Genomic DNA, 8,650 nt, shown 5'->3' with positions numbered 1-8,650 from the left:
AAGTTTCTCCATTCCAAGTGTTGGTAGCAAATGTATTTTGATGAATAGTGTGTGTGTGTGTGTATATAAGTATGTATATATATATATATATATACACTTGCATAGAAAGGGTTATACCTGTAGTGCATGAACATGGTGCTGCCAGTTAATAAGAAAGAAAAAAATATTTGGCAATGGCAAAAACTGTGTTTTGAAGTTTTGGAAAAGAGGATTTCTTGTCAATTGTTGCATTGAGATATTTTTTGGGAAGATTTCAAATTATGACTAGGAACTACTTTTGGGGCTTGGTTCATTTGACCACAGAGAGAGGCTGTTGCTGCCTGAGATGCCCTGGGATAGCTGTGTTGCCATGTGGTGCTGGAAATTTTGGCGGTGGCTCCTGCGGCACCTTAGCTTGTCATTAGGAAAGGTATCTCAAAACAACTCCGTTGAGACAACTTAGTTCCCTCCATAGAGTAGAAAGGGAAGTCCAGAGACCTGGATTTGACAGAGACATCTGCACTGAGGGGGTCTAACCTGGGGTGAGATCAGCCTCCTCCTTGTTGTCAATGAGCTCCCTTCTTGTCCCGTTCTGTGTGTCCTGCCTAGTTAAGAGATGGGAATCGGGGCTTCCAGAGCCAGACATTTCCACCTCTTGCACATAACCATCCTCTCATAAGACAATTTGTAATGCTGGAATCAGTCTTCCTTCAGTGCTTAGAGAGGGCCTATTGGTGATTATTTTAGTCTACTTCAATGAACATGCTGAAAGAGTGGAAATCTTCAGGAAGGGTATTAATGGTGGGAGAAAATATATCGATCTGCCCTTGACCTTGTGTTTCCACTGCTCTGTCTAGTAGGCTGTGGATAAAATCTCAGTGCTCTCTCACATATTTCCACATGTCCTGATTAAATTGGTCATTTCTAAAGGCATCTTTGCATCAGACTCTCTGGGCATATGCATTTTCCATAGTTTCCCATGTTTCCTCCTCTCCTTGCTCTTTATCTATGCAGATAACGCTGAACTCTCCAGTGGTTGCTCTGAGCTGCTGGGAGTCTGAAGCTTCCCTCATCTTTCAGAAGTCTCCTTGACTCTTTAGCCAGCTCCTTTGTTGTGTTTCTTGTCTATGCTTCCAATCTATCTGTCGAAAACATTTCAAGGAAGGTTATGCCCTGTGGGCAGTGGACCTCAGTGGAGGCAGCTTGGACTTGGCATACAGCTGAAGAGTGTCTTGTATCTTTCATTAAAAGGTTCCAAATTATAATTTGTTTGTTGGCAATTAAGAAAAAGCCCTTCTGTTTCTGTCTGCAGCTAGTTTTCGAAGGAAAGCAGGTGGGAACTGGTGCACATGAGCTGTACCATTCAGCTACAGCCTTGTGTAGAAAAAGTTTCGATTATAACCAGAGTGGTGTGAAGTCCCCAGTGGCTGATGAGGGAAATGGCAGGGCTGGGAAGCTGGGGAGGAAGGTTCTCCATAGAGGTCTCCTATCAAAAATACTGCTTTGCCTCCATGCCCTGACTTCATTAGGAGACACTGTGGGTCAGTATGAATTGGAGAATGTGGGTATGACTTATTCTGAAAAGTGAAGAATCAAGAAAGCTTAAGAAGCAGACATCTTTCTTTTCAGGTGCTCATTGAAATCTGCCTAATCTCAATACACTGCTGCAAACTTTCCAATTAGCGACACAAGAATTGACAAACAAGAAAATTATGGAAAGAGGCATGGCTCCTTAGGGATTTTTGTATTTTAATGACCCCTTGGGTGTATTTGGTGCTGAGCCCATGAACTTCAGATGCTGAGAGGAGGCTGAAGCAACTTCTTAAGAAGTTAAAGTCAGAAGAAAATCCCAAGTTTCTTGGAGTATAATGGGTCCCACTGAGGGCCATTACCAACAAAGTCTTCCCAGGGGCTGATTAGAGCTGAAAGTTGGAGGCCCTGATTGCAGGTAGGCAAAGACAATGTGAAGGTGGCTGTGATGCCAAGTCAACCTTGATGTGTGTTATCAAGCAGAGTGACCAGGCACTGACAGCCAGCTCCTGGGTAGGGTGATGCATTCCATCCCGCATTGCTCAGGTATCTTCCTGCGGGCAGTTTGCATGTGGGGGTGCGCAATGCTAAGTGCAGGACCATGATAGGGCACCTCCTGGGCTCTCAAGGGACAAGCAGCCAGCAAGGCCACAGTGCTTTAAGGAAACAGTGTCTTCTCGTTGGCCTCGGTGTCAGAGACACCAGCCATGGCCAAGAGGACAAAGACCTAGCTGTGTTGGGAGCTTTCAGCCTTGGCAGTGCCCTGGGCCATCTCCACCACAGGCTGTCCTATGCTTTCCCACACCTGTGCCTCTTTCCCTGCAGGCTGTACACACCCAAGCTGCTTCCCCACCTTGCTGTCAGTCTGGGATCTCCCTGCCTCTCCTGATGTACTCTTGCCCTCCCTTGCTTTTCCTTGAAATACCAAGCCAGGGGCTGATCACAGACTCCCTCTGGGTGACCTGTTGCACCTGAGCACAGCCCTACGAGTGACATTCTTTTTCCTTGAAGTCCACTCTGAACCTCTCAAGATGCAGTTTGTGGATCTTTCCCCTTCTCATGCTTTTTCCACTACCAAGAAAAGCTCCATCATCTCTGAAACCACCCTTGAAGCAGTCACAGGCTCCTACTCTACTGCCCTTTGCCTCCTGGCTAAAGAAAACAACGTCCCTCAACCTCTCCTCATGGACGGGAGTATTCCCACCTAGGTACAGGACTTGACGCTTCTCTTGTAAATCTTCATGAGGTATCTGTTGTCCAAATCACCCAAATTTCTCAAGTTCCTTCAGGACTGAAGCTCCTCTGTGTCAAAGTAAAACAAAAAAAAAAGAAAACAAACAAATAAACAAACAAAGCAGCACCCATGTGCTGTATGGGACGGGAATAGAATGGTAAAAGAGACAGACTTAGAAGGCATGAAAGTAAAAACAACAAGGAAATTCGAAGTGAAGCCAAGGATTGATTAGGGCTGTCTTGGGGATTGCTGCCAAGAAGCCCTGCATCTGAATAATTCTGACTGGAGGAGGAGAAGAAAGCTGGCCTGCTTCCACTGTCACAGGGCACCTGCATGCTTTCCCTGGCATCCACAAGAGAAGATTGAGAGTAGAAAGAGCCATGGACTCCTTCAGGGTGGAAGGGACCTCAGGAGGTCTCTAGGCCAAATTCCTTGCTCACAGCGGGGTCAGCTCTGGTGTCAGGCCAGGTTGCTCTGGGCTTCATCCAGTGTGGTCTTGGAAACCTCCAAGGCAGGACACTGCACAGCCTCTCTGGGCAACCACTTCCAATGCTTGACCATCCTTGTAGTGGAAAAGCTTTTCCTTATCTCCTGCACTAACCTCTCTGAGCCTGCCTCCACCTTCTTGATGACCTCCTCGTAGCCATTGGAAGGCTGCTATGAGATCCCTCCAAAGCCATCTCTTCACCAAGTTGAACCAGCCCCATTTCCTCGCAGAGCAAGTGCTCCAGTTCCTCGACTATTGTGAGGGCCCTCAGCCAGACTCACTCCCAGTTATCATCCTCTTTCTTGTTCTGGGAACCAAAACCTGGGTTTTGGGTTCTAGATGTGTTCTAATGAATACTGACTAGAAGGCGATCACCATTTCCCTCCACCTCCATGCTGTGCTCCTGCTCATACAGCCCACGATGCTTCTGGCCTTCTTTGCTGCCAGGGAACGCTGCTGCCTCATGTTTTGCCTCCTGTCCCCCAGCACCCTTGTGTCCTTTTCCACAGAGCTGTTCCCCAGGCCCTCAGGCCCCAGCCTGTAACACAGCGGAGTGTTGGTTTATGGCAGGTGCAGGACGTGGCATTTGTCGTTGTTGAATTCCACGATGTTGCTGACAGCCCATTCCTCCTGCCTGTCTAGCTCCCTCTGAATGGCAGCTCTCATCTACAGGCATGATGAGTGTTGCCTCTTCCATGTCACTGATACAGATGCTAAATAGGACAAGTTCCTGGAGAGGCCCTCGGGTGCTTCACTTCTCCCTGGCCTCCAGGAAGAGTACTGACCATTCACCACTGCCCTCTGAGCCTCTGATCCTCCAAGCAGCTTTTTACCCATCCATTTGTCTACTCTTCTAGACTGAAATGTTCTAACGTGCATGCAATAGGTCTGGCTGCAGAGGAGGTGGCTCATGCTCTGGACTCCAGGTATTGACAGCCCATTCCTCCTGCCTGTCTAGGTCCCTCTGAATAGCAGCCCTCAAGCATATGGCTGGGGTCCCCTGCAGTTTTTTTTTGTCCTCAACAAGCATAGTGAGTATTGCCTCTTCCATGTCACTAATCAATCATCTGGTTGTGCACCCATCTAGGCGGTACATTTCTAAACTGTATTCCACAAGGATATTGTGGGAGACAGTGTCAAACACCTTGCTCAAATCAAGTTGAAAGACATTTTCTGCTCTCCAACCACAAATAGAGCTATGGAATCCTAGAAGGCAGTCAGGTTGGTGAGGCACAATTTACCCTGGACAAATCCATGCTGCCTCTTCCCTATCACCTTCTTCTCCCTCATGTGTCCAGAAATGAGTGGACTCACTCCATGACACACTCCTCAACCAGTTGAGTCTGAATGGCCTGTCGTTCTCTGGGTTGCCCTCTGGACCTTTTTTGAAGATTGTCGCGGTCCGCGGGAGTGACGGGAATGAATCATACGCATTCACAGAATGCAGGTTCAATTCCCGTCACTCCCACGGACCGCGACATCTGGCGACCCCGACGTGATACTGCGGAGGAGAAGCTGGCTTTGCTAAGAGTTCGAGTAACGGGAGTGGATACCGCCCGGGAGGCTCGTGCCCGGGGAAAACGAGCCTGGCCGTCTGAAAAAAGACGGGAAAAGAAAAGTCGTAGCTACGCAACTCTTCTGACCGGTGAGTCAGGCGCCCTTGTGAGGCGGCGGGCGGTATGGGAAACGCTGTATCAGCGGTAGAAAAGGCCAAGTTAGAAAAATTGTTACAAGTGGCAGCACAAACAGAGCGACAGGTGGAGCGCCAGGCACTGGTGGACTTGCTGTGGTGGGGAAGGCGGCGCGGTTTGTTACGGGAGTCCAGCCAGGTCTTTAGCGCGGAAGCCTGGAAGAAGGTTGGGAAGGAACTGTGGGAATCCATCCAGAAAGGAGAAAAAGAGGCCAGGCGTCTGGCCAAAACATATCGAGACGTGCGGCTCATGATCGAACAGCTGCACGGGGAGGCACAGGCGACCGCCGCCATACAGAGGGCACTGCAGGCGGAGCCCTCTGCGGCGGCACTTTCGCCGGGGAAAGAGGACGAGGGAGCGGAGTGCGCGGTGCCCGTCTTTGATACACCATCCGCGGGGGGGCCCTCGGTGATAGATGAGCCCTCCCCGCCATGTGCGGCACCTCTCTCTAAGCTAGAGCGGGAGGCTTGGGGGACTGGCACAGGATATGAGGACTTGCCACCGTACAAGAAAGGGGACGTTGCTGATGCCTTTGCCGCCCCCCCGCAGCCGTCCGCTCCCCCTATGGAAGTGGATCCGGCCACTGTGCCTTTACCTGAGGAGAAAAGCGTTGATCTGACTGAATATTCAAAAAAAATGGAGGAACTGTTGGAGGAAATGAGGAGGTTGGATAGGGGGTCGAAAAAGGCGCATGTGAGGGAGGTGTATAAGAAGGCACATCAGGCTATTGTGGATGGCCTGAAGGCGGTTGAGGAACGGTTCTCCGGGGATCCTGCCGGCGGATCCCAGGAGAACCAAGAGATCGCCCCCAGAGACTGGGTGATTACCAACGTACTCAAAGGGACGTGGTCCCTTGAGGAGGCGGAGCAACATCTGCAAGCCTGGAAAAAAACCCCTTTAACACAGAAAGAGTATCGAATGATTTTGGACTGTTTACCGAGAGCACCAGAGAAAGCCCTACCACCTAGGGACCCTGACTTTGATATGGCAAAAAGGTGGCGCGGGATCATTCAGAATGCTGAACTGGTTGGGGACATGCAGTTTTTCCCTATAGTAGCCCCGGTCGTGACCACGGGTCAGGGACAGACGAGGTGGGAGCCTCTGGATTGGCAAGTGGTAACAAAGCTGCAACAGCTGGTAATGCAGTACGGGATAAATAACCATCAAGTGCAAGCGCAGCTGAGAGCACTGGTAAAATATCAAAACCTGGTGCCGAGCGACATCCGCGCCCTTGCCGAACTGATTTTGGGGCCCACCTCTTTGCTGGTGTTTCTGAATAAGTGGCAGGAACTGCTTGGTCAATGCCAATTATCTAATTTGGACTTACCGGCAGATGACCCGTTACGTATGACATCTTTGGACATGCTGATGGGCAACGGAGCTTTTAGAGACCCTGCTCGACAGGCGGCACTGCATCCCCGAGTCCTGATGCAGTCAAAAAACGCTGCCTTAGAGGCATTCGCCGCACTGCCCCAAATAGGGAAAGCTAATCCGCCTTACCTGTCAATAAGGCAGGCGGAAGACCAACCGTTCCTGCAGTTCGTGGACAAACTTAAGGAAGCCGTTGATGCGGCCCCGAACGTGCCACAGGATATGAAAACAATCATGGTTAAGGAGATCGCTACGCAGAACGCCAATCCAACCTGCACAAAACTGCTCGCCACCTTGCCTCCAGGAGCGACTTTGCTCCAAATGGTGGAAATTTGCTCCCGAGCACCCATGGAGCTAGAAAAACAAAAAGCGAAGATCCATGCTACTGCATTAGCTGTAGCTATGAAACAGGGCCCTACACAAGGAGGGGGCGGCCGCAAAACAGAGAACTGCTACATCTGCGGACAACCTGGGCACTGGAAGAAACATTGCCCCCTCAGACGACTGGCTAAAGACAACCGTATCTGCCAGCGTTGTGACAAGTTTGGGCATCGGACAAGTGAGTGCCGTTCAAAATGCAAGAAAAGCGGCACCCCGTTGTCGGGAAACTGGAACAGCCGCGCCTGGGACGCGGCGAAGAAATATCCCATGGTTGCCTCTTCGAACACCATGCAGCCACAAGAGGGAGCGCCGGAATCGATCTGGCCCTGGCAGAATCAGTAAGCATTGCCACTGAGCAGGTCCACTTGGTAAATTCAGACGTTTGTGGCCCCTTGGGGGGGGGGCTGTCAGCCTTACTGATAGGACGATCATCTGCCTTTAGACAGGGAATTTTTGTTCTCCCTGGATGCATCGACGCCGACTACCGTGGACCTATAAAAATCATGCTGAAGGTCTTCTGTCCCCCAGTTACAATACCAGCAAAAAGCAAAATTGCCCAATTGATTCCTTTCAAGTCTGCGGTCCCCCTGGCCAGCGGAGATGATAGAAGAGGAGGTTTCGGCTCTACGGGGATGCCCCTGGCCTTGTTCTCGACTGCTGTGTCCTCGACTAGACCCATTCGAAAGGTCATCATTACCTCTCCAGACGGAATGAATCACCTAAAAGCCGAGATGATGATGGATACCGGTTCCGACGTCACCATAGTACCTCGCGACTCCTGGCCTGCCGCTTGGGCGCTAGTGGATAGCACCACTGCAGTACAGGGGATTGGTGGTTCAGCCCCCACCTGGAGAAGTGCGAGACCCGTGAAGATCTGCGACGAAGAAGGTCATTTGGGCGTGGTAACACCATACGTAATGAATACCCCTCTCTGGATCTTAGGCCGGGACCTTCTGTCTCAGTGGGGCCTAGTTCTCTCGTGCCCTTTTTAGTAATGGCCGCTGCTGACACTTCTCCGCCCACGCTGAAAATTACATGGAAGACTGACGAACCAGTGTGGGTCGAGCAGTGGCCGCTGCAAAAGGAGAAGCTAAGGGAACTTAACAAATTGGTAGAAGAACAGCTACAATTGGGACATATTCAACCTTCAACCAGCCCATGGAACACACCTATCTTTACCATACAGAAAAAGTCAGGAAAATGGAGACTGCTACACGATCTGCGAGCTGTGAACGCAACAATGGAAGATATGGGAGCGTTACAACCAGGACTGCCATCACCTACCATGCTCCCGCGGGAATGGAGTCTGCTAGTAATTGATCTGAAAGACTGTTTCTTTAGTATCCCCTTACATCTGGAGGACTCCAAACGCTTTGCATTCTCAGTGCCAACGATAAATCGATCTGGCCCTTCGAGACGCTATCAGTGGGTCGTTCTACCCCAAGGTATGAAAAACTCCCCCACGATATGTCAATGGTATGTAGACCAAGCCTTAGAACCCTGGAGGCAGAGACATCCCGAGGCTATAGTATACCACTACATGGACGACATATTAGTCGCAACAGAAACCCCGCTGCTAGAAGAGAGTCAACGGGAATTGAGTCAACAACTCCAGGCCTGGGATCTTACCATCGCCCCTGAGAAGATCCAGCAACACGCACCGTGGAACTATCTTGGTATGGTCATAACCGAGACCCGAGTCTACCCAATGAAAACCTCGATCACGCGGAAGATCGCAACAGTGAACGATGTACAGAAACTTCTTGGGGACATTCAATGGATCCGTACTTACCGCGGCATTACCAATGAGGAAATTCAACTGCTGGTGAATTTACTTAAGAATAGCAAGAACCCCAGAGAAGCAAGAACGTTGTCTCCTCCAGTGCAGGAAGTCATGGCTAACATGGAGAGGAAGCTTGGAAATGTACAAGCCTATCGCTATGACCCCATGAAACCCATTGACATAGTGTGCTACAA

The sequence above is a fragment of the Apteryx mantelli genome, chromosome 11 (assembly GCF_036417845.1).
Source record: "Apteryx mantelli isolate bAptMan1 chromosome 11, bAptMan1.hap1, whole genome shotgun sequence".
Taxonomy (NCBI): Eukaryota; Metazoa; Chordata; class Aves; order Apterygiformes; family Apterygidae; genus Apteryx; species Apteryx mantelli.
Note: the sequence above shows the minus strand (reverse complement) of the source record.